Raw genomic sequence first — 27134 nt, forward strand, 5'->3', positions numbered from 1 at the left:
TGTCGCTCCCTGAGCCTAGTCCTCAACCATGGGGGCGGGGCGGAATAAAAAAGGGGCGGAACGGAAAGGGCGGGGAAGGGCGGGGCAGGGCGGGGCGGAAGGGACGTCCTCCCAGAAATCAGTACCTGCTTGCTGCTTTGAGAACCAGGAAATGCTGCGATTGGAGGTGCCAGTTCTTCAGAGCAGAAAGTTCTAGGAATTTGGAATTCTGATTCCGCTCCTGAGTTCACACCCTGACTTCCTGAGTGAGTCAAATTAATCAGATTCCCCAAGCTTTGCTTTGATGAAATAAAAATTCATATTTTAAGGCAAGATAGAAATTGAAACGAAATTTTTCTCTGCCCATTGTACCTCCTCCCTCCCCGCTAGTGTCCCTTGTGTATCTGCATTCTGCACTAAGGAGCCCTTCCCAGTGACAGAAGGACTTCCCAAGAGCTTCAGTGGGTAAAGAACCTGCCTGCAATGCAGTAGCCCAGGGTTTGATCCCTGGGTGGGGAAGATCCCCTGGAGAAGGAAATGGCAACCCACTTCAGTATTCTTGCCTGGAGAATACCACAGCCAGAAGAGCCTGGCGGCCTAAAGTCTGTTAGGTTGCAAAGAGTCGGACATGACTGAGAGACTTGAGTGCAAGCACACATCTTCATTCTCTCTTCCAATGACAGAGATGCCCGCTCAGTCATGAACATCTATTTATTGTGCTTGGTTTTTTTTTTTTTTTTTTTCTGTTGCCAGCTAGGTAATTCCTTAGAAGATAACATTCCTTTCACAGTCCTGTAAGGGAGTCACCGATGACCCACCACACAGCTTGTAAGTGCAGACTTCTTTGGTGAGCTCTATATACAATGCCAGTATGTCATTTCCCTTAAAGATGGTGACTGGTGCAGAACAGACTGGCCAGAGGAACTTAGGAGAACACTGAGTCACATATTATGGAAATTCTTGGCTTAAATGTGTACTTATGACTTTATTAGTGTTACTAGCCATATTACTTATATTCTGCCTAATCTATAAGATCATTTCTTGTGTTACCCAGTGTGTGACTGAGCCTCAGATAAAGTTATTGTGATTAGGTGACCTGAAGTGATTAATCAAATGCATAGTTCTATAAGATCAAAGATTGTAATAGTGTAATTCTGGAAATGGAAAGAAGCAACAGGAGAGGACCATTTCCTGGACTGTAGCAGACTAGTAAGACAGTCTTTCCACAGTTTCCCTGTTGGTCCAGTGGTTAAGAATCTTCCTGCTGGACGAATGGATGAGGAAGCTGTGGTACATATACACCATGGAATATTACTCAGCCATTAAAAAGAATTCATTTGAATCAGTTCTAATGAGATGGATGAAACTGGAGCCCATTATACAGAGCGAAGTAAGCCAGAAAGATAAAGACCATTACAGTATACTAACACATATATATGGAATTTAGAGAGATGGTAACGATAACCCTATATGCAAAACAGAAAAAAAGACTCAGATGTATAGAACAGACTTGTGGACTCTGTGGGAGAAGGCGAGGGTGGGATGTCTCAAGAGAACAACATCGAAACATGTATATTATCTAGGGTGAAACAGATCACCAGCCCAGGTTGGATGCATGAGACAAGTGCTCGGGCCTGGTGCACTGGGAAGACCCAGAGGGATGGGGTGGAGAGGGAGGTGGGAGGGGGGACCGGGATGGGGAATACATGTAAATCCATGGCTAATTCATTTCAATGTATGACAAAAACCACTGCAATGTTGTAAAGTAATTAGCCTCCAACTAATAAAAATAAATGGGAAAAAAAAAAAGAATTCCTGCTAATGCAGGGGACATAGGTTCTATCCCTGGTCCAGGAAGATCCCACACATCTCAGAGCAACTAAGCCTGCGTGCCAAAACTACTGAGTTAAAGCACTAGAGCCCAAGAGCCACAACCACTGAGCCCACGGGCCGCAACTACTGAAGTCCACGTGACTAGAGCCTATGCTCCGCTGCAAGGAGGAGCCGGAGCACCGCGGTGAAGAGTGACTCCTGCCTGCCGCAACTGGAGGAAGCCCACGTGCAGCAGTGAAAAGCCAGCGCAGCTAAAAATAAACAAATCATCTTAAAGACGAGCATCCAGAGGCTTTTGGTTACTATTAAAGGGGCCTAGTCCAGTAACAGTACATTGAGTGGCCTATCAAGAAAATCTTTGCCTGACCTGGGAATGAGCATTCTTAGCTCATGACAAACTGGTCATGAAATGCCTCCCAAACCTTGGTCACAATTCAGACCAAAAGGGTGGGGATTGTAAAATGTTGCCCACCATCCAGTTCTACAAGAATCAAGTCACTAGGCAGTGAAGCCACTGAAAGGAATCTGTGAGAGGAATTCAGGGTGAGTATCAGGATGAGACTGTGCTCTGGGAGAGCTACGGAACTGACCCTTAGGTAGTTAGAGATTTTCAGAAGAAAATTTTATGAACCCAATTTCTTGCATCTTCCTATACTTAGAAAAGCACTTAAACCATTAACTAAGATATCTGTTCCTCCCAAATAGCAATAACCTTCTACCAAGATGAGACTGAATTGCACATAAGAAAGTGAAAGTGTTAGTCACTCAGTTGTGTCCAGCTCTTTGTGACCCCATGGACTGTAGCCCACCAGGCTCCTCTGTCTATGGGGATTCTCCAGGCAAGAACACTGGGGTGGGTCACCATTTCCTTATCCAGGGATTCTTCCCAACCCAGGAATTGAACCTGGGTCTCCTGCATTGCTTCCCTGGTGGCTCAGAGGTTAAAGCATCTTCCTCTAATGCAGGAGACCCAGGTTCGATCCTTAGGTCAGGAAGATCCCCTGGAGAAGGAAATGGCAACCCACTCCAGTGTTCTTGCCTGGAGCATCCCATGTAATGAGGAGCTTGGTAGGTTACAGTCCACGGGGTTGCAAAGAGTTGGACACGGCTGAGCGACTTCACTCGCTTTCACTCCTGCATCGCAGGCAGGTTCTTTACCATCTGAATCACTGGGGAAGGCCTAATTGCACAAAACCATTCACCAAAATCACGTACATGCTGCCTCCTATACCCCTTCAGAACAGTTCTCAGAGTCATCTGGGAGATCATCTCCTGGATTATAATCCTCAGGTTGACTCAAACAAAATTTTCCATTTCTTTCCTAGATTGACTATTGATTAATTATTTGTGTGTGTGTGGACAGTTTCCTCTGCAAAATGTTTAGAAGGTTAAATGAGCACAGAGGTCAAGTGCTTAGACTTATACCTGGCTCATCAAATGCATTTAATACAAGTTAGCTATTACGTGAGTTGTGACTGCAAGTCTGACTCAAAGCTGTGTGAAATAGGCAAACTTCAAACAATATATCATTTAAAATGTGTTAGGAATGTAAAAGAATTTAAGGTCATTTCAAGCTCAAAGATTTTTGCTGGTTAGAAAATATATTCACCCACTTATGAACTATTCTTGACTTAGGAAAAAAATGAATCTAATGGAGACTGTTACCAGAAATAAATGGTGAAGGAACAATTTAAAGAGTTCATACTATCTGGAACCCCTAACCGTGGAGCTTCCCAGGTAGCTCAGATGGTAAAAGAGTCTGCCTGCAATGCAGGAGACCCAGGTTCAAACCCTGGGTCAGGAGGATGCCCTGGAAAAGGAAATGGCCACCTACTCCAGTATTCTTTTCTGGAGAATCCCATGGACAGAAGAGCCTGGCAAGCTACAGTCCATTGGGTTGCAAAGAGTGGGACACAACTGAGCACTAACATTTCATTTCATTTTACTATCTAGAAGCAATCATCCAAATCTAGAGAGTGGGAAATTATAGACAACAGTCCAGTTTCTTCCATGAATCAACATCTTTAAGGGTACTAGAGACTGCAATAGAATAAAATATTTTAGGGTTGTATCAATCAAATGAGATATATGACCCCATTATGATTCTGGTTGGGAAAAAAGTAAAAGGACCTTTTTGAGATAGATGGTAAAATTAAAAATGGATAGGGTGTTAGATGACATCAAGTAATTCTTGTTAAATCTGTTAGCTATACTAATGTACTATGGCACTGGGGTTACTTTTTTTTTTTTTCATTTATTTTTATTAGTTGGAGGCTAATTACTTTACAGTATTGCAGTGGTTTTTGCCATACATTGACATGAATCAGCCATGGATTTACATGTATTCCCCATCCCGGTCCCCCCTCCCACCTCCCTCTCCACCCGATCCCTCTGGGTCTTCCCAGTGCACCAGGCCCGAGCACTTGTCTCATGCATCCAACCTGGGCTGGTGATCTGTTTCACCCTAGATAATATACATGTGGGTGGTTACTTTTTTAAAGTTCTTATTTGTTAGAGATACATACTGAAGTATTTGCAGGTATAGATATGTAAATGCATGTATGGATGTGAGAGTTGGACTATAAAGAAAGCTGAGGGCTGAAGAATTGATGCTTTTGAACTGTGATGTTGGAGAAGACTCTCGAGAGTCCCTTGGACTTCAAGGAGATCCAACCAGTCCATCCTAAAGGAGATCAGCCCTGGGTGTTCATTGGAAGGATTGGTGCTGAAGCTGAAGCTGCAATACTTTAGCCACCTGATGTGAAGAGCTGACTCATTGAAAAAGACCCTGATACTGGGAAAGATTGAAGCGGGAGGAGAAGGGGATGACCAAGGATGAGACTGTTGGATGGCATCACTGACTCGATGGACATGAGTAAACGCCAGGAGTTGGTGATGGACAGGGAGGCCTGGCGTGCTGCAGTCCATGGGGTCGCAGAGTCAGACACGACTGAGTGACTGAACTGAAATATATTGGGGGTGAGAGAATTCCAGGGAGCTCAAAGATCTTTAGTTAGGAAATGTATTAAGAACTAGAGAAGCAAATCTGCCACTTTCAGGTTCTATCAAAATCTCCGGCTCTAAGTCACCTCGGTTAACTGGGGCAGCTCCTCTCTCCCTTAGCAGGTCCCCTCCGGTCACCGTCTTCCCCACTGCTTTCCTTCCACTCCAGGAAAACAATGTGTGGAAGGTTTAGAAGAATCAGGACCATGAAGTAAAACTCCCATCATAAGGAGGGATCTGGGTAGGGACTTGCCTGGTGGCCTGCTGCTCCAGACTCCGTGCTCCCAGTGCCGGGGACCCAGGTTTAATCCCTGGTCAGGGCACCAGACCCCACATGCCTCAACTAAGCATGCCACATGCCACAGTGAAGGCTGAAGAGCCCACGTGCCCGCAGTTAAGGCCTGGTGCAGCCAAATAAATAAATACAAGAAAGAAGAAGAAGATACCTGGACACATTTGATATTTTCTCTACTATGGATGTGTGAGAAAATTTGAGACCCAAGAGACCCCTTATAAGAACAATTTAAGAGTGTATAAATGAGGAATTGCTTTAGACTTCTGCTTCTAAGTCGAAATCTTGTATAGTTTAGGCAGAGTTTCAGAAGATGTAATAATTTAAAGTTTGCCATACTTTTAGGTATATAATTCATTTTCTTTGTAAAAATCAATATTTGAAGAAGACTGAGTATTTTTGAATAATTGAAATACCCAAAGAGAAAGTAAAATGTATTAAATTTATAAATTGATGTAAAATGTATAAATGCTGAGCAGAGGTCAGCAAAACTTTTTCTTAAAGGGCCAGAGAGTAAATATTTTAGGTTTTGTGGGCCAGAGGGTCTGTGCCACAACTCCTGGTTTCTGCCACTGTATTGGGAAAGCACCCAGAGATAATAAATATATAAATGAATGGGCATGGTTGTGTTCTAATAAAACTTTATTTACAAAAACAGATGGCGAGCCCACAGACTGTCATTTGCCTACCCCAAGAGGTCCTGTATTTTGTTGAGGAGTGTTTCATTAGCAACCTTTATAAACTGAGAGCAAACATTATTCAAGTTTCCTAAAAATTATTGCTAAAAAAAGAAATTATGTAATCTGAACTTGAACATTTTAAAGCATTGTTCTACAATTAAATATTTATTCCTTTATACCCGACAACCAGTTTTCAGGAAATGAAGGGACAAAGGAACATCTTAAACACCAGTAGGGGGTATAATCAGCACAACTCTGACTCTGGGAAACCTTGGAGCAAACTACCTGGTTTCATCAACAAATAAAGTACAAGAAAAAAACAATAATAATAAAGCAAGGAGCCGAAAGGAGATATGCAGGAAAAGAGACTTGAAGGACTTCACAAGTGGTCCAGCGGTTAAAAGTCCGCCTGCCAGTGAGGGGACACCGATTTGATCTCCGGTCTGGGAAGATCCCACATGCCTCGGGCCAGCTGAACCCCTGCGCCACTTTGCTCTAGATCCTGGGGGCCGAAACTGCTGAGCCCGCAGGCCCTGAGGCCCCGGCTCCCCATGGGAGAAGCCACACAATGAGACGCCTGTGCCCTGCAACTAGAGAAAGTCCCATGTAGCAGTGAAAACCCTGAACAGCCAAAAATAAATAACAAGTAGCTAAATAAAATTTTTAAAGTAAGTAAAAGAAATTTGAGGGGCATACTGACCAATAGTAATGCTCAGATCTTATTTGGATTCTGATTCAAACAAACTGTGTAAGTAAAATTAGGACATTTATGAAACAGCTGAGAATTTGAACACTGGATATTTGACAAAATTAAGGGATTATTGTTCAGACTTTATGGACATGATAAAGGTGTTACGGTTATATATTTTTAAAGACGCCATATCTTTTAGAAATCTAAGCTGAAGTGTTTGCAGGTAAAGTAGTGTGAGGCCTGAAAGAAAAGTGAAAGTGAAGTCTCTTAGTCATGTCCAACTCTTTTCGACCCCATGGACTATAGCCTACCAGGGTCCTCTGTCCATGGGATTTTCCAGGCAAGAGTACTGGAGTGGGTTGCCATTTCCTTCTTCAAGGCCTAGTGTGAGGCCTAGGATTGGCAAATATGTGAGGGAGCTAATGGGTGAGAGTATGGTTGAAATTGCATTGGCCCTGAGTTGATAGTTGTTAAAGCTGGATAAGAACTGACTCATTAGAAAAGACCCTGATGCTGGGGAAGACAGAAGGCGGGAGGAGAAGGGGATGACAGAGGATGAGATGGTTGGATGGCATCACTGACTCAGTGGACAGTTTGAGCAAGCTCCGGAAGTTGGTGATGGACAGGGAAGCTTGGCGTGCTGCAGTCCTTGAGTCAGGTCGCAAAGAGTCGGACACGACTGAGTGACTGAACTGAACTGAAAGCTGGGTGATGTGAGTGTGGCAGGAAGACTACTTTGCCCTTTTTGTTGGGTGTATTGAAGTGCTTCATAATACAAAATTTTTAAACTAAAAATTTAAAAACGTAGTTTTAAAAATCATAGCAGTAAAAAGGAACAACCTACTGATAGATACAGCAATATGAATGAATCTAAAAAAAATGCTGGGTAAGAAAAGCCAGACACAGAAGAGTACTAACTGGGTGATTCTGTTGTGTAAAATTCTAGAAAATGGAAATTAATATATAGTGACAGAAAAAGAATTAGTGGTTTCCTGGCTCTGAGAGCAGAGGGAAGGATATTCTATGTGGCGGGGGGTGTGGAGGATCTCTTGGGGGTGATAAAAATGTTCTGTATCTTGATTGTGGTAGTAGTGGTTTCATGGACATGTAACCATGTTTGTTTTTAAGCTTAAAGCTTTTTTTTTTTTTTAACCTTACACTAAGGTTTTGAATTTGTTGTTTCAATAAACTGAACACTAATCATTTAAACTATGACTCAGTAAACTTTCTGAAAAGGGTCACATAGAAATTATTTTAGACATTCCGGAACATACGGTCTCTATGGCAACTGAAATTTGAATTTTCACATGTCATAAAGTATTATTCTCCTTTCTGTTTTTTCCAACATTTGCACATGTAAAAACCATTCTTAACTAATGGGTCATGCAAATCAGTGTGGGCCACTCTGACACTCACAGTTCGCCATGCCATGCTGTGCTGTCCCTTCAGTCGTGCCCAACTCTGTACCACCCCATGGGCTGCAGCCCGCCAGTCTCCTCTGCCCATGGACTTCTCCAGGCAAGAATACTGGAGTGGGTTACCATGCCCTCCTCCAGGGGATCTTCCCAACCCAGGGATGGAACCTGCATCTCTTAAGTCTCCTGCACTGGCAAGCAAGTTCTTAACCACTAATGTCACATGGGTAGTTCATTGGACCCTTGCAAACTTTTTACTGTTAAACAAAAATAAAAGGAAACTTTTGAATGTCTTCTCTGCACAGGAAAAACTGCCCCAGAAATCTTGACCTCAATAAAGTGAACAGACTGGCCATGAAGAATGAAAAAGACATCGGCATGAGACAGGGGCTGAAAGCCATAGAAAAGAGTCTTTAAGAAATGTTGTTTGAGATTGTCAAGAGGCAGTTAGACGCCAAGTAGGTAGGTGTGTGTGCGCAGTACTTGTTTTTTGGTAAAATAGCACCTACATAATTCACAACAAGGATATCAAACCAGTCAATCCTAAAGGAAATCAGTCCTGAATATTCACTGGAAGGACTGATGCTCAAGCTGAAACTTCAATACTTTGGCCACCTGATGCGAAGAGCCCACTTGTTGGAAAAGCCCCTGAGGCTGGGAAAGATTGAAGGCAAAAGGAGAAGGGATGACAGAGGATGAGATGGTTGGATGGCATCACCGACTCAATGGACATGAATTTGAGTGAATTCCAGGAGATAACAGAGAATAGAGGAACCTGGTGTGCTGCAGTCCATGGGTCTCAAAGAGATGGATATGACTTTTCAACTGAGCAACAACAACAAATCACAGAGAAAAGACGAGGTGATGGACACGTTTTGTTCTTGTTCATTTGCCTTCTCTTTTCTGAACCCACAGGGTGGTCCTGTTAATACAGCGTGGCCTTGCTGTTCTGGCCCCATCTGACTGGCCAGGGTAAGGATGTGACCCAAATCAGCCGCATCTTCAGTTGGTCGGTGCTCAACCCAGCTCTGACTCAAGCTAGGCCCAGCAAGGTTCTTTTCTAGGAATTTTGGAGCTAGAACTGAAAAACAGAAGCTGGTCCCTGTGTGTGTGTGTGGACTGCAAGATATTATAGTCCAAGAGCTGGTAGACAAGCAGAGAAAAGCTACCTGTGGAGAGAGAAGGATGAAAGCCGATAGATATGAGTTGAAGAAGAGGGATACAGAGATTTTAGAACTCTGAACCTGGTTGTTCCTGGAGCCTTGGTTCTATGCATGGATTCTGGAAACAGCACAGTATCTATCTCTATCGTGGACCCCTCATCTCGGTTAAGCAGATGCCACGTGACTTTCTGTCACTTACAACCAGGAGTCCTAAATGATGCAGAATGAATGAGTGAATGAATGAATATTTGACAACATTTCCACACTCAAAGTCATAATCCCAGAGCCTAGAGGCTGCTCAATTAGTTTCAATGACACTGAGACTTTTAAACCTGGTATTGCAGGTGGACTCTTTACCACTGAGCCACCAGGCAAACGCATTATTGCTGACCCTCTTCCCTAATTTCTGTGTCCCGTGTATAAAGAATCCGTCTGCCAATGCAGGAGACACAGGAGACTCGAGTTTGATCCCTGGGTGGGGAAGATCCCCTGGAGGAGGGCATGGCAACCCACTCCAGGATTCTTGCCTGGAGAATCCCATGGACAGAAGAGCCTGGCGGGCTACGGTCCATGGGGTCACAAAGAGGCAGACACAACTGAGTGACTAATCCACCACCACCGCCGACAAGGTAGAACGTGTACACAGATTGTTGGAAAACAGATGACACCTGACTAGTGAAGGTATAAAGTAATACTGGAATTCAGAGGAAGGTTTTGATGAAGGGGGGAGACACGGGGTCGCACAGAGTCAGACACGACTGAAGCAGCTGAGCGCACACACACGCGTTAGCAATAACACTTGATGTCAGCGTTTGGAAGAGTCTTTAGGACACTCAGGTTTACCCTCCTATAAGGGCAGGCTGAGGGCATTACCTGAGAGCCTTGGAGAAAAGGGATTCTAATTAGGGATTTAAAAAGGTTATATTAATTTTCTTGGGTAGCTTACTCAAACTAACATTTCTCCCCAGTTCAGTTCAGTTCAGTCGCTCAGTCGTGTCAGACCCTTTGCAACCCATGGACTGCAGCACGCCAGGCCTCCCTGTGCAACTCTGGGAGGTTACCCAAACCCATGCCCACTGAGTCGGTGATGCCATCCAGCCGTCTCATCCTCTGCCGTCTCCTTCTCCTGCGCACAGTCTTTCCCAGCATCAGGGTCCTTTCAGATGAGTCAGCTCCTTGCATCAGATTTCTCCCCAAGATGCCCTGAGAGAGTCTTCAGTCTCTGTTATGAGTAGAGCTCTTTCACAAAGTGGTGTTTTATAAGTTAAACTGATAATGAAAGGGATCAGTGAATCAGCACAAGTCTTTTATTCTTTTTGAATAATTTTTAATTAGCAAATAGCTAAATCCCCAATATTCAGGCTACATTTCTTTGACTAGGAAAGTGTCATTTTTAAGAATTGGTAGTTTCTGTTCAAACCTTCCTTTATCCTGTTGACTTTTCTCGCCCTACTGATTCTCCAGGCTTGTGGTGTCATGTTAAGTATGGGACAAGTGTGACTGGCTTTTCTGTTTCCCTCTTACTCCCTTCTACACTTCTCTTTTCACTGCCTCCTCTCATTTCCAAAAGAACAAAAATGTGCGTTTTTTCCCACCAGTAGTTTCCAGTTGCAAATGAAAGTATCTAAATGAAATCGCATCTGCCTTTTCAGGAGTGCAGAGAGAAACTACCACGCCAAGCATTTGAAGCATGCTATCTATGATTGGTACAAGAAAAAAGTTTTGCAGGAAATTACAAAGAATATGGGGAATAATTGCCCATATTTTCTTTCAGTTCAGTTCAGTTCAGTTCAGTCGCTCAGTTGTGTCCGACTCTTTGCGTTACCCAATGACAAATACTATTTTAGAGTATTTCTACAAAGGCCCTTTCTTTCTTTTCTTTTCTGTTTTTCTGGGGTCTTAGTTTATGAGTATATTTTTTCATCATAGTTGTGATTACCTTTCTTCTTAATGTTCTACATAAGCATGTCTGTTTACTACAAACCTCATCAGTTCAGTTCAGTTGCTCAGTCGTGTCCAATTCTTTGCGACCCCATGAATTGCAGCACACCAGGCCTCCCTGTCCATCACCAAATCCCAGAGTTTACCCAAACCCATGTCCATCAAGTCGGTGATGCCATCCAGCCATCTCATCCTCTGTAGTCCCCTTCTCCACCTCCCTTCAATCCCTCCCAGCGTCAGGGTCTTTTCCAATGAGTCAACTCTTTGCATGAGGTGGCCAAAGTATTGGAGTTTCAGCTTCAGCATCAGTCCTTCCAATGAACACCCAGGACTGATCTCCTTTAAGATGGACTGGTTGGATCTCCTCACAGTCCAAGGGACTCTCAAGAGTCTTCTCCAACACCACAGTTCAAAAGCATCAATTCTTCGGTGCTCAGCTTTCTTTCTAGTCCAACTCTCACATCCATACATGACCACTGGAAAAACCATAGCCTTGACTAGATGGACCTTTGTTCGCAAAGTAATGTCTCTGCTTTTTAATATGCTGTCTAGGTTGGTCATGACTTTCCTTCCAAAAAGTAAGCGTCTTTTAATTTCATGACTACAGTCACCATCTGCAGTGAATTTGGAGCCCCTAAAAATAAAGTCCAACACTGTTTCCACTGTTTCCCCATCTATTTGCCATGAAGTGATGGGACCAGATGCCATGATCTTAGTTTTTTGAATGTTGAGCTTTAAGCCAACTTTTTACTCTCCTCTTTCACTTTCATCAAGAGGCTTTTTAGTTCCTCTTCACTCTCTGCCATAAGGGTGGTGTCATCTGCATATCTGAGGTTATTGATATTTCTCCCGGCAATCTTGATTCCAGCTTGTGGTTCTTCTAGCCCAGCGTTTCTCATGATGTACTCTGCATATAAGTTAAATAAGGAGAGTGACAATATACAGCCTCATAAATATCCATTTGATGCATAATATTTCATCCAATGAAATACTCTACTTAACCACTTCCTGCTTCTAGATGTTTAGCAAACCTCACTTCTTGTGTCCTCTCATCAATGTGACCCATGTTTTCCAGAACCTGAGTGCACAGGCAGGACTGTCAGCCACAATATCTTAAGTGGTAGCTCATCCACCGGTTCCACTTTTCCCCTTTCTATTTGCCTTGAAGTGATGGGACCGGATGCCATGATCTTAGTTTTCTGAATGTTAAGTTTCAAGCCAACCTTTTCCCTCTCCTTTTTCACCCTCATCAAGAGGCTCTTTAGTTCTTCTTCACTTTCTGCCATTAAAGTGGTATTCATCTGCATATCTGAAGTTGTTGATATTTCTTCTGGCAATCTTGATTCCAGATTGTGATTCATCCTGCCTGGCATTGCACATGATGTAGTGACAGATTTTATTTTCTTGGGTTCCAATATCACTGCGGATGGTGACTGCAGGCATAAAATTAAGACACTTGCTCCTTGGAAGAAAAGCTATGACAAATCTAGACAGTGTATTAAAAAGCAGAGACATCACTTTGCCAACAAAAGTCCACATAGTCAAAGCTGTGGTTTTGCCAATAGTTGTGTGTGGATGTGAGATTTCGACTATAAACAAAGCTGAGCGCTGAAAAATTGGTGCTTTTGAACTGTGGTGCTGGAAAAGACTCTGGAGAGTCCCTTGGACTGCAAGATCAAACCAGTCGATCCTAAAGGAAATAACCCTGAATATTCATTGGAAGGACTGATGCTGAAGCTGAAGCTGAAGCTTCAATACTTTGGCCACCTGATGCAAAGATCCAACTCATTGGAAAAGACCCTGATGTTAGGAAAGATTGAGGGCAGGAGGAGAAGAGGGCAGCAGAGGGTGAGATGGTTGGATGGCATCACCGACTCAATGGACATGAGTTTGAGCAAACTCTGGGAGACAGTGAAGGACACAGAAGCTGGCGTGCTGCATCCATGGGGTTGAAAAAAGTCGGAGACGACTGAGCAGCTGAAAAACAGCAACATCTGCCGGTAGCCAAGAAGGATGTTTGTAATGAGGAACTGCCACAGTGCTTGAAGCCTGGGCTCCCCTGACCTGCCCTGAATTCCAAAGGTTTTCAGCCAGTTGCTCATCAAGGGAGAAGCAGCCAGGAAGCCACCTGAACAAGGTTAAAGGGACCAGAGGAGTGAGTGAAGGCGCTCAGGCACGCCCGACTCTTGGGACCCCATGGACTGTAGCCCACCAGGCTTCTCTGTCCATGGGATTCTCCAGGCGAGAATACTGGAGTGGGATGCCATTTCCTTCTCCAGGGGATCTTCCTGACCCAGGGATCGAACCCAGGTCTCCCGCATTGCAGGCGGATTCTTTATTTCAGGCCAAGCCATCAGAGAAGCCCTGAGACGAGATTAAGGGATTACCAACCTGCTCACCCCCTAATCGTGTCAGCAACCCAACCCTGGAACCATTGTTTTAAAACTTCTCACCAAATCCTCTGGGTTGGTGTGTGTGTGTGAGTCACTCAGTCCTGTGGACTCTTTATGACCCCATGGTCCATCCATGGACTTCTCTAGGCAAGCATACTGGAGTGAGTTGCCATTTCCTTCTCCAGGGGACCTTCCCAACCCAGAATTAAAACCCGAGTCTTCTGCATCATAGGCGGTTTCTTCGCCATCTGAACCACCAGGGAAGCGTAGTTTTTGGAGGCAGGAGTCTGCCATGTCCCCCTTTGACTGGTTAAGTAATCAAGCTGTCCTTTCCTCCCTCACCCAAAACTGTCTCCAAGATTCAATTCAGCATCAGTGTACAGAGAAGTTGAGCTTTGGGTAAGGTGCTGGAGCATGAGGACTGAGGTGGCCAAGATGGAAGCCAAGGAGGACGAGAGGAAACTTTATAGAAAGACAAATAGAACTTCAAATGCCGTAGGCAAAACTCCGTGGAACATTCCCTCAGCAGTGACCACATTACATGCCAACAGTATCTACCGACATCTCAAGGAACAAGGGGCAACGGTAATCTATAAATAAACACGGAGTGCTGGCAGCGCTGGGGAGGTGGGGATTAACTGCCTCGGAGGGCTGCTCACCTCGGTCTTGACAAATAAGGAGTTCATTGGCTAGACAAAGGAGAAAACACATGTAGGCGGAGGAAATAGCATGTGCAGAAGTCCAGCTTCTAAAACCTGGTCTTAGAGCCAAGGTGTGTCTTCCCTGGTGGTCTGGTGGCTAAGAATCCACCTTCCAACTAGGGGACATGGTGCAATCCCTGATTGGGCAACTGAGATCCCGTAACTGCGGAGCAACTAAGCCTGAGAGCTGCGACTAGAGAAGGAAAAAAAAAGGTATGTTCAAGGACCCTCAACCAGGGCGTGTGGCTGCAGTAAAGTGAGGCTGGGGACAGGTTCTGGAGAGCCCTGATGCTGTGTGTTGTACAATAAAGAATTTTCCTGGCCTTTGTTTCTGATCCTATCTCAGTGGTAAACGTTGCTGCTGCTGCGGCTAAGTCTCTTCAGTCGTGTCCGACTCTGTGTTGGCCCCATAGACAGCAGCCCACCAGGCTCCCCCGTCCCTGGGATTCTCCAGGCGAGAGCACTGGAGTGGGTTGCCATTGCCTTCTCCATGCATGAAAGTGAAAAGAAAGTGAAGTCGCTCAGTCGTGTCCAGCTCTTAGCGACCCCATGACTGCAGCCCACCAGGCTCCCCCGTCCCTGGGATTCTCCAGGCGAGAGCACTGGAGTGGGCTGCCTTCGCCTGCTCCGGTGTAAACACTAAACCCTTGGAATTTCCTGAGCGACTGTTACTCATGGTGGCCCCGGGCCACACCTGGGGTTGTTCAGTCGCTAAGTCATGTCTGACTCTTTGTGACTCCGTGGACTGCAGCGCCTGGCTTTCCTGTCCGTCACTATCTCCTGCAGTTTGCTCAAACTCATATCCGCTGAGTCAGTGATGCTATCCAACCTTCTCATCCTCTGTCGTCCCTTCTCCTCCTGCCTTCAGTTTTTCCCAGCATCAGGGTGGTTTCCATTAAGTCAGCTCTTCACATCAGGTGGCCAAATTATTAGAGCTTCAGCTTCACCATCGGTCCTTCCAATGAATATTCAGGGTTGATTACAGAATGTAATGAGTTTAATAATATCCACTGGAATAGGGTCACTCAAAGTAGGCTTATTAAGCAAAGATGATCTAATTCAAGTCATAGTTTTACAAAAAAATTTACAAACAGATGTTTGTGTTAAAAATAATTTATGAGAAATCAGAGTTCATATTGAAATGATATTTCAATACAAAAAAAAAAACAAACCCAACTGAAAGAAATGAAAAAGTTACCAAAAAATAGCTTGTTGTTTTTTATTTTAAAAAAAATAAAAAGCAAGAATATCTTAACTGCATGCTAAGTACTATGCTCTATGCTGATGATAAACTTTCATTCCAAGTGAGGGAAATATCATTCAAGATGCCTTCAAGGATCTCATAATTCAGAAGGGGAACACAATACTTAGCAGATAGATAATGCTTGTAAGATGACATGGTGGGACAGTGAAACAGATTTTTTCAGTATGACTGCAGCAGAGATGGAATTAAAGACCCAGTCGGTAATAGCGACGCCCTTCCTTATCCCATTCAAACTATTGTTTTTATCCCTGTACTAGGACCTGAGAATGCCATTTAAATGAAAATACTCGAGTATTTTCATTTTCACTCAGCTTGCCCTAGCAGATTTAAAATGGTCCACAAAAGTCTACAATAATCCATTGTAAATTAAATGGCATAACACTGGTTTAAAATTACATAGACAGAATAGAACAGAGAGTACAGAAACAGAATATGATCTGTTATAAGTATGGTATTCCAAATCAGTGAAGAGAGTATGGGTTATTCAAGAAATGATCAGAAATAAATTTTAATTTGGAGGAAAAATTATATCATATCCCTAGTTTTTCTTATTGACAAATTCTAGTTGGATCAAAGATTAAGTATTTTTAAAGCACATGAAAAACTATAAGAAAACAGTATTTTAAAAATCTTGAGTCAAATGAGATCTTTCTAAACATGACACCAAAGTTAGAAGTTCTAAAAGGAAAATGCTCATAGATTTTTGATTAGGTTAAATTTTTAAACTTCTGAATTATAGAAAACTGTCAAAAACAAAGGTAAAAATTAAATCAACAACAAAACAAAAAGCAACCTACATTAAGGGAATTCTTCTGCAGTCCAGGGCTTTGGACTCCACGCTTCTGCTACAGGGGCCCGGATTTGATCCCTGTTTGGGGAACTAAGATCCCACAAGCCTTGTGGTGTAGCCAACAAGACAAAGCAAAGCCTAGGTCATCTGACTAATATCCCTAAGACATGTAAGTAGCTCTTATAAATGAATAAGAAAAACGTGACTTCCCTGATAAAATGGGAACATGAAAATGCAATTCACAAAAAGAAGCTTTTCTCATGTGGGAAGATAGTGTTCTTATTAACAGTCAAAGAAATGCAAATTTCATCTCAATAAATGATGGTGAAGATATTAAGCCTGAAAATACCGGGTTGTGCAGAGAGCAGACATTACTATGTGCCAATGGTGGTAAGATACCTCGGTAGAAATCCTCTAGATAGGAATTTGGTATAATACGTGTAAAAGAGTAATAGGAGCTAAGAAAATAGAGGCAGGTTGATGGGAAGAGGAGATGCTGAAGGGAATATTTTTGAACAAGCCCTTCTCAAGAAATTTATCTTACAATTTATCTAACGTATGCTTCAGGTCAAGGTTCCAGCAGGGCGGGTTTCTCTGGAGGCCTCCGGGGCCTGCGGCCGCCTTCTGCCTGTGTCCTCAAGTGGGCTTTGCTCTGACATTGTCTCCTCTCCCTGCAAGGACACCGGTCATTAGATTAAGGCTCCACCCTTATTCAGCCTGAAGTACTCTTAAAGCCCTGTTTCCAAATACAGTCATATTGGGGGTTAAGACTTCAACATATGGATTTGAAAAGTGTGAAAGTGTTGCCTCTGACTCTTTGTGACCCCATCGTCTGTAGCCCATCAGGCTCCTCTGTCCATGGGATTCTCCAGGCAGGAATACTGGAGTGGGTTGCCATTCCCTTCTCCAGGGGATCTTCTCCACCCAGGGATTGAACTCGGGTCTCCTGCATTATAGGCGGATTCTTTACCATCTGAGCCAAATAGTGAAAAAGCGTAAAGGACCTAATGGTACAGAAAGTAAAATATTACACAGCCGCACAAGTCATGAAGTCAGTTTATATTTATTAACATGGAAAGCTGCCGTGATATATGACATGGTTGTTTTTTGTTTTTTGGTTATTTTTTTGGCCGCATCCTGCAGCTTGTAGGATCTTAGTTCCCTAACCAGGGATTGAACCGAAGCCCTCGGCAGTGAAACCTGGAAGTCTTAACCACTGGACTGCCAGGGTATTCCCTATGACTTGTTACTTAACAAGTTTTAAAACAATAGGCATAGTATGATCACACTTTTGCAAAAACATCCGTGTATATTTGAAAAATAAAGCTTATGCACTCCAAGGTAAATAAAGTGACATCTGGAGAGTAGAGTTCTGAAAAAAATACATATTCAATTTTATATTTTTATGAATGATATATAGTGAATATCTTTTTATATATAATGAATATCTTAACCTTTATGATAAAGGAGAAAAAAAGTTATTTTTGAAAGAACAGATCAGTCCTAAATTTATTTCTCGCAGGATTATTTAAAGAAATGGCAAATGCTGACTGCTAATTTTTTGCATAAATAATTGCGAATTGTGAGCCGAAGTGACTCTACAGGCTGCGTGCACACAGAGGCCCTGATGCGAGGCAGATTACAGTCTTGAGTGGAAGTGATTCATTTGCAAAAAAAATTATGAACATTAAAAAGGTTCATTAGGGTTTGCCTGGTGGTCCAGTGGTGGGGAGTCTGCCTGTCAATGCAGGGGACTCAGGGTTGATCCCTGATCCGGGCAGATCCCACATGCCTCAGAATAACAGAGCCCGTGGGCTACAACTACTGAGCTCACGGCCCACAGTTACTGAAGCCTGCGTGCCTAGAGTCTGCTCTGCAACGAGGGAAGCCACACACCGCAACTCTGGAGTAGCCCCGTTTGCTGCAGCTAGAGGAAGCCTTTGTGCACCAGTGAAGACCTCGTGCAACGAAAAATAAATAAATCTTTACAAAGTTAATTAACCAATGGAACTCACAGGTGTGTTTAGTTGACACTGGAAATCATGTGCTTAATTTGATTACTGTAGCCTGTCAAACTAAATAATTTAAACCAAAAAGCCCTGTTAGAGTAGACAAACATGCTGACAAACTTCAAAGGCAATAGATTCTTTTTTAGTAACGTGGATTCCTCTGCACAATTCCAACACCAACTAAATGGAGTTTCACGAATAAATTCACTCTCACAACCAGGACAAAGAACCAACACAACAGCATATGTTGGTTTAATCCCTGTTTGGTTTATCCACTAATTCAGTCCCCAGAGTGACAGTTCTTTCTTTTTAGTGAAAAAATCATCCCAATTTTCTACTAATTTTGAGGTAGTTTTTGTACTTAAAGAACCAAAATACAAGGTTCAGTTCAGTTCAGTCACTCAGTCATGCCCAACTCTTTGTGACCCCATGAACTGCAGCACACCAGGCCTCCCTGTCCATCACCAACTCCCGGAGTCCACCCAAACTCATGCCCATTGAGTTGGTGATGCCATCCAACCATCTCATCCAATGTCGTCCCCTTCTCCCCCTGCCCTCAATCTTTCCCAGCATCAGGGACTTTTCCAATGAGTCAGCTCTTCACATCAGGTGGCCAAAGTACTGGAGTTTCAGCTTCAACATCAGTCCTTCCAATGAACACCCAGGACTGATCTCCTTTAGGATGGACTGGTTGGATCTCCTTGCAGTCCAAGGGACTCTCAGGAGTCTTCTCCAACACCACAGTTCAAAGGCATCAGTTCTTCGGCACTCAGCTTTCTTTATAGTCCAACTCTCACATCCACACATGACTAGGTCCCTCAAGTTTAAAGACCTCATGAGGAAATGTCACTAGTGTGATGGCCTTCAGACTAAGCAACACTCTAGTGTGCCTCTCTTCTGCATGGTTGATGGTTATGTTGTAGCCAGAACCTTCACGATACAGCTTGATTTGCCTAAACAGAAGAAACAGGTCTTTCTCTGTTAGGCTGAAAGGTGGCATCAAGGATGGAAACTCATGTCCTGATTTTTCACTATCCTCAAATATTTAACTAACTGATTTATTGGAACAAGCGAAAGCATAATGTCTTTCAACATCTCTTGGGATTATCAAGTAGCTGATCGCAACCTTTCACAATCCTTCAGCATATGGGTTGCATAATCTTTGGGGAATTCTGCAGAATGTGCTGATAATGTTTTCCACTTTGACATTCAAGTTAATTATCACTATTGAATATTTAATACTTAAAAAAATATGTGTTGCTTAATTTGTTCATGAATCAGTGGTTTAATAAATGCCAGCATATATACTGAATTATGTTAATGTTTAATATCTTTTGAGCAGTTGAAAGTACATTAAAAATTAAAATAAAATTAATTCCCACTTTCCCATTTTTACACTTCAGGTAATGTTATTTTACACTGTGCTATAGTGTTCTACAAGTTGATGTTCAGTGTTTTGAATTAATGAACTTTGTGATTTATTTACTGCCTGGGGTGTTGTTCATTGATTTTTCCATTACTGTAAAACTTTATGCATCACGGCATGAGACCCTGAGCAATCAGATGAAAGGTACTAAGGGAATTTTTCTTTTAAATGGGATCATGTAATAAAGACAGAAGACTAAATTAACATCTCTAATATGCCAGCCAGGAACACTGAACTCCATGTTGGTCGGCTTGTGAATGACCTTGCAGAACTGAGTCTTTGAGAAACAGAAGGTTCAGGAAAGCCTGATCTCCCGCCCTTGAGTCACTGCAAATGTTCATGACAAACCATTGTCGTCCACAAAACTAAAAAGCAAGAATTTCTAGGATTTAGTGTATGAGCAAGTGACAGCTGAGATTTTGAAAGTCCTGACATGTCATATCTTCTTATCAGTGTTTGGAACTGCCAGAAGTGGTGGATATGCTTTGCACCAACACCTAACTGTGACCATGCATTTGACTTTTTTCCATATTTCTTTCATAAGCACTGACAGGATTCCTAGCCCTGCCCTGGGCTCCAAGAGCTGCGGGAACAGAACACAGAGATGACAGTCCTCCAGAGCTGGTTTGTTTTTTTTTTTTTTAGTCTCTTGAAAGTCCTGTGTCATTGCCAGGAGGAGCATCTGTGTGGAACACGGCCCTGGCAAGCAAACTCAAGGGAGGTGAGGCGAGGCGAGGCGAGGCTCCCACAGTCACGGAAGAGTGAGTGCCCAGTGGGGAACCCAGAGAAGCTGTTGGCGAGGCGACAGAAGCAGCGGACGGGCTCAGTGGGAGCCCAGACGGAGCCCCGACAAGCCGTCCCACAGGGGGCCCAGCCTCCTCAGCCAGCTTGGCCCACTCGCCCAGGCATCCACACCCACAGGAACTTGGCATGTGCCAATAGGAAGGGAAGCTCTTCACCTGGCGTGAAGGGTTCACTTCAAAAGGAAGAACACAGGCAGGAAGGACAGACCTGTTAGTGCCTCAGAAAAAACGGGCCTGACGACAAGGCGCTACCCACTAACACCCCAGAAGGCCGGGCTGCCCCTGGGTTACTCGGGCAATTTGAGACCAAACCACATGAAACACCAGAAGGAAGCCTGTGCGTGATGAGGGGTAGCTGCGTATTAGCTCAAACTAATAAACCTTCACTAGGGATCACTTCAGGGCTTCCCTGGTGGCTCAGAGGGTAAAGAATCCGCCTGCGATGCGGGAGACCTGGGTTTGATCCCTGGGTTGGGAAGATCCCCTGGAGGAGGGCATGGGAATCCATTCCATTCTGGTCAGGAGAATCCCCGTGGACAGAGGAGACTGACAGGCTACAGTCCATGGGGTCACAGACTCGTACACGAGTGACTAAACATGGCACACAGAGATCTCTTCAAGAAAATGAGAGACACCAAGGGAACATTTCATGCAAAGATGGGCTCAGTAAAGGACAGAAATGGTACGGACCTCACAGAAGCAGAAGATCTTAAGAAGAGGTGGCAAGAATATACAGAAGAACTGTACAAAAAAGATCTTCACGACCCAGATAATCATGATGGTGTGATCACTCACCTAGAGCCAGACATCCTGGAATGTGAAGTCAAGTGGGCCTTAGGAAGCATCACCAAGAACAAAGCTAGTGGAGGTGATGGAATTCCAGTTGAGCTATTTCAAATCCTAAAAGATGATGCTGTGAAAGTGCTGCACTCAATATGCCAGCAAATTTGGAAAACTCAGCAGTGGCCACAGCACTGGAAAAGGTCAGTTTTCATTCTAATCCCCAAAAAAGGCAAGGCCACAGATGCTCAAACTGGCACACAATTGCACTCGTCTTACACGCTAGCGAAATAATGTTCAAAATTCTCCAAGCCAGGCTTCAACAGTACGTGAACTGAGAGCGTCCACATGTTCAAGATGGATTTAGAAAAGGCAGAAGAACCAGAGATTAAATTGCCAACATCCGTTGGATCATAGAAAGCAAGAGAGTTCCAGAAAAGCATCTACTAGTGCTTCATTGACTATGCTAAAATCTTTGACTGTGTGGATCACAACAAACTGTGGAAAATTCTTGAAGAGATGGGAATATGAGACCATCTTACCTGCCTCCTGAGAAACCTGCATGCAGGTGAAGAAGCAAAATTAGACCCGGACATGGAATAACAGACTGGTTCCAAATTGGGAAAGGAGTACATCAAGGCTGTATGTTATCACCCTGCTTATTTAACTTATATGCAGAGTACATCATGAGAAATGCTGGACTGGATGAAGCACAAGCTGAAATCAAGATTGCTGGGAGAAATACCAATAACCTCAGATATGCAGATGACACCACCCTTATGGCAGAAAGTGAAGAGAAACTAAAGAGCCTCTTGATGAAAGTGAAAGAGGAGAGTGAAAAAGTTGGCTTAAAACTCAACATTCAAAAAACAAAGATCATGGCATCTGGTCCCATCACCTCATGGCAAATAGATAGGAAAACTATGGAAACAGTGAGAGACTTCTTTTTCTTGGTTTCTAAAATCACTGCGGATGGTGACTGCAGCCATGAAATAAAAAGACACTTACTCCTTGGAAGGAAAGTTATGACCCACTAGACAGCATATTAAAAAGCAGAGACATTACTTTGCCAACAAAGCTCCGTCTAGTCAAAGCTATGGTTTTTCCAGTGGTCATGTATGGGTATGAGAGTTGGACTGTGAAGATAGCTGAGTGCTGAAGAACTGATTCCTTTGAACTGTGGTGTTGGAGAAGACTCTTGAGAGTCCCTTGGACTGCACGGAGATCCAATCAGTCCATCCTAAAGGAAATCAGTCCTGAGTGTTCATTGGAAGGACTGATGCTGAAGCTGAAGCTCCACTACTCTGACCACCTGATGCAAAGGTCCAGTGCACACAGGAGACTTCAAGCTCCGGTGTTAGGAATTTTATTCCTGTCTCAAAAACAAGCTCTGTTTTCTAGAATTTTCTTCATTCAGTTCTGGCATCTCTTAGCTGGTGAATCTGCCCTCAGCCCTTTGGTCAGCTCCAATTAGAACAGGTGCCCCTGCAAAGCCATCACCTCCTTGGGCACAGGGCTGGTCCCCAGTCACTGTCTGTCGCACAAGCATCCACCTGGCCTGACCGCCTCCGGCCCCTGCTGTCCGCCACTCTTCTTCAGGCTGTGCTGTGCTACTCTCGGGATCTGTTTCCCAACTAGGGACTGAACCCGCGCCCCTGCATCAGGAGCATGCAGTCTTAACCACCTGGCTGCCAGGGAAGTCTCATGACCCCTCCTTTCTTTTCCCCAATCCTGTTCCCTGCTTACAATCTTTCCTGACCCAGGTTCGATCCCTGGGCGGGGAAGATCCCCTGGAGGAGGGCAGGGCAACCCACTCCAGTCTTCTTGCCTGGAGAATCCCGTGGACGGGGGTGCCTGGTGGGCTACAGTCCATGAGGTCACACAGAGTCAGACACGACCGAGCAGAGCATAGACCCTTGCCCCTGACGCCCAGGGTGGCCTCTCTGATGGTCACAGTCTTCCGCCTCCTCCTTGATTTGAACCAGCCCTTTGATGAGGCCTGTATAAACCCGTCCTGCAGCTCCTTACCCAGGACAGGTCTGCACCATGCCGGCCCTGCTTCCTCCAGCTGAGAAGAGCAAGGCAGTTCAGGAAATTTTGCTTTTGAGTCAAGGAGAAAACCTTATTTTATATGAACTCTTTTTAAAATATGAATCTATTATAAATGTGTCTTTTGGCTGCACAGGGGCAGCTCTCTGGTTACGGTGGACGGGCTTCTCCCGGCAGGGGCCTCTCTTTTCACAGAGCGCAGGCTCTCGGGCACGAGGCCGTCGGCGGCTGTGGCGCGCAGGCTCCAGAGAGCAGGCTCACGTGTCGTGGCTCACGGGTTTAGCTGCCCCACCACATGCAGGACCTTCCTGGCCAAGAGCGCGAACCAGCGTACCCTACGTCGCAAGGCAGACGCTTATCACTGGACCACCAGGGAAGCCCTAGATCAACTCTTGTAAATAACGTTTATAAGACCTGGTGGATTTCTTACCTGATCCTTCCTCAGTAAAGCAGGATGGTATGCATCTCAGAGTCGTCACTCCAAACATTCAGTTCAATTCAGTTCAGTTCAGTCGCTCGGTCATGTCCAACTCTTTGCGACCCCATGGACCGCAGCACGCCAGGTCTCCCTGTCCATCACCAGCTCCCGGAGTTTAGTCAAACTCATGTCCACTGAGTCAGTGATGCCCTCCAACCATCTCATCCTCTGCCGTCCCCTTCTCCTCCTGCCTTCAATGTTTCCCAGCATCAGGGTCTTTTCATATGAAGGTTGTACAGTTACTGTTCATCTGATAAGATGGTTCATCCATTAACATGACCAGACACTGGAATCCCTGGCTTGAGTCTCCTCTCTTGTCATTTGCTGTTCTCTGATCAGAGATAAGTGCTGTAAAAACAAGCCACAGGATCCATTTGCTGCAAGCTGTGAGGAGCAGAAGAGCTATTAGACTTTCTGTGCCATAACCACCAAATGGGTCCTAAAAGTGACGCAGCCCCTGGAAAGTGGCACAAGTATCTTGGCAAGTAAATCACTGCCCAGAAGTACCCAGGAAATTCGTTTTGAAGTCTCTGCTCTTGGGTTATCTGAAGAGCCTGGATGAAAAGACCCAGCATAAAATCAAAACCACAATGAGGTACCATTACATGCCAGTCAGGATGGCTGCTATCCAAAAGTCTACAAGCAATAAATGCTGGACAGGGTGTGGAGAAAAGGGAACCCTCTTACACTGTTGGTGGGAATGCAAACTAGTACAGCCGCTATGGAAAACAGTCTGGAGATTTCTTAAAAAACTGGAAATAGAACTGCCATATGACCCAGCAATCCCACTCCTGGGCATACACACCGAGGAAACCAGATCTGAAAGAGACACGTGCACCCCAATGTTCATCGCAGCACTGTTTATAATAGCCAGGACACGGAAGCAACCTAGATGCCCATCAGCAGACGAATGGATAAGGAAGCTGTGGTACATATACACCATGGAATATTACTCAGCCATTAAAAAGAATTCATTTGAATCAGTTCTAATGAGATGGATGAAACTGGAGCCCATTATACAGAGTGAAGTAAGCCAGAAAGATAAAGACCATTACAGTATACTAACACATATATATGGAATTTAGAAAGATGGTAATAATAACCCTGTATGCAAAACAGAAAAAGAGACACAGATGTATAGAACAGACTTTTGGACTTTGTGGGAGAAGGCGAGGGTGGGATGTTTCAAGAGAACAGCATTGAAACATGTATATTATCTAGGGTGAAACAGATCACCAGCCCAGGTTGGGTACATGAGACAAGTGCTCGGGCCTGGTGCACTGGGAAGACCCAGAGGGATCGGGTGGAGAGGGAGGTGGGAGAGGGGACCGGGATGGGGAATACATGTAACTCCATGGCTGATTCATGTCAATGTATGACAAAAACCACTGCAATGATGTAAAGTAATTAGCCTCCAACTAATAAAAATAAATGAAAAAAAAAAAAAGAAAGAAAAGACCCAGCATAGGTTGTAGTGAACGGAGGTTAAAGGTACCTGCTGCTGCTGCTGCTAAGTCACTTCAGTCGTGTCCGACCCTGCGTGACCCCATAGACGGCAGCCCACCAGGCTCCCCCATCCCTGGGATTCTCCAGGAAAGAACACTGGAGTGGGTTGCCATTTCTTCTCCAATGTGTGAAAGTGAAAAGTGAAAGTGAAAAGTGAAAGTGAAGTTGTGTCTGACTCTTAGCAACCCCATGGACCGCAGCCTACCAGGCTCCTCCATCCATGGGATTTTCCAGGCAAGAGTACTGGAGTGGGGTGCCATTGCCTTCTCCATAAAGGTACCTAGAAAGTCACAGCTCTTTCATCTCCAGCTTGGGTGACTTGTGGATATACTGTGGTCAGCTCCACCCTAGACCTACTCAGGGCCCTGCACAGCCTGCCTGGTGACCTCTAGACCCTGCAAGCAGGTGGCAACAGCCTGGGAGGGTGACCGAGGGAAGATTCAGGGATATGTCCCATCCTTAGTCTCCGAGACAGGTGGCTCACTTTGGACCCAGTTAGGAGAAGTGGTGAATTCCCCAACCAAATGTCAGAGTTGTTATTTCTTGCAGAGAGTGGACAGCAGCCCTGGATATTTGGGGAACTAATTACATCATTTCCCCTTATCTCTTCCAGGAGAGCAGCTTACTGCTACATGTTTGCTCCCAAGAGGTCAGTCCCCAAAATGCCCCACCTGGACTGCAGGAGACGGGGTCAAAAGATGCTGCTGCCCCAGCTGCCAACTGGGGCTGACGTCAGCAGAGAAGCCGGGACGGCAGAGGGCTGCTGAGCTGACCTGCCGCCCCTTCCCTTGCAGACGCCGTGAAAGCAGCGTTGACAGCCTGAGACCTCCTGATGTGCCGGTTCACCTTAAGCTTGTCTTAGTAACTATGATTTTAGATGGTCAGCTTTTATCCTGATCTTTAGCTTTCATCTTACATTTAATTTTTAAGCTTCATTATGAATATGAATGAACGCACTTACTTAAGGATTCACTTAGTGTCTATTTCTTTGTGTGTGACTTTTATCACAGCGATTGCAAACTCCTCTAGGAGGGTCATCTGCATAAATATTGCCTCTAGCATTTATATTGGGAAATACTCGATTGCTTTCTGCTTATTGTTAATTCAGGGAACCTGTTTCATTCTCAAAATGTAAACTCTTTGTAATGGAATCAAATGACTCATGTCTTCACCTCCAGCCAGGCTGCCTGGCCTTTCCCCACAGCCCCAGACAGGTGTCAGGTGTCCCGAGCACACCTCACTCACCTGTCCCGTTGTCTGAAAATGTGTTTCCTTCTTTCCCAGAGTCTCCCTGCTGACTCCGACCAATTACACTGCAAACATTCCTGTATTTGGGGATCCCAAATCCCCTACTGGAATCCATGAACCAGCCCTCCAAGGTCACACACCACACTTGGTACACAGGTGAATATTTTTCTGGGAATCACCCATGGTTTTCATTATATTCTCAAAGGGTTCATGACCCTCTGATCCACAGGGCTGGAAATGGCCTGTCATTTTAATCGATATTCTCCTTAAGTTATACTTGCAACAGTCAAGCAGCCTCTGGGCTGACCCCCTGACCTCACTGTCCTGGTCCGTTCTGCTCACTAACACCACTCCACTGACAGTCAGTGGAACGCGAGGGTCACCATCCTTGATTCTCTCCCATCCCCCAGCCCACAGGGGCCACTCAGCGCTTCCACCACACCCCTCTTATTCCTAACTAGCTGCTTCCCTACCTAGAACGCATCCCCTGTCTCTCCCCACACCCATCCCCACCCCACAGTTCAAGGACCAGCCAAAGACACAACATGTGGGCCCTGGGGTCTACAGGACTGGAAACGTCTCCATGGAGTTGAAAACCTTGAAAAAGGAAGAGCTCTCCAAGGTTTCAACCTTGCGAATGAAAGAGCTCTCCAAGGTAAACACGAGCGAAAATAGCCAAGCGTTTAAGCT

At 44.6% G+C, this 27134-nt stretch overlaps 1 long non-coding RNA gene across 1 annotated transcript; it reads left to right on the forward strand.

Annotated features, from left to right (window-relative positions):
* Positions 1 to 101: 101 nt before the first annotated feature.
* Positions 102 to 26168, forward strand: LOC110141766 (uncharacterized). Its single transcript, XR_002315132.2, has 3 exons — positions 102 to 245; positions 733 to 807; positions 25810 to 26168. It is a non-coding gene; the product is annotated as an uncharacterized lncRNA (long non-coding RNA).
* The last annotated feature ends 966 nt before the right edge of the window (positions 26169 to 27134 follow it).

Source organism: Odocoileus virginianus, chromosome 6, assembly GCF_023699985.2.
Source record: "Odocoileus virginianus isolate 20LAN1187 ecotype Illinois chromosome 6, Ovbor_1.2, whole genome shotgun sequence".
NCBI lineage: Eukaryota > Metazoa > Chordata > Mammalia > Artiodactyla > Cervidae > Odocoileus > Odocoileus virginianus.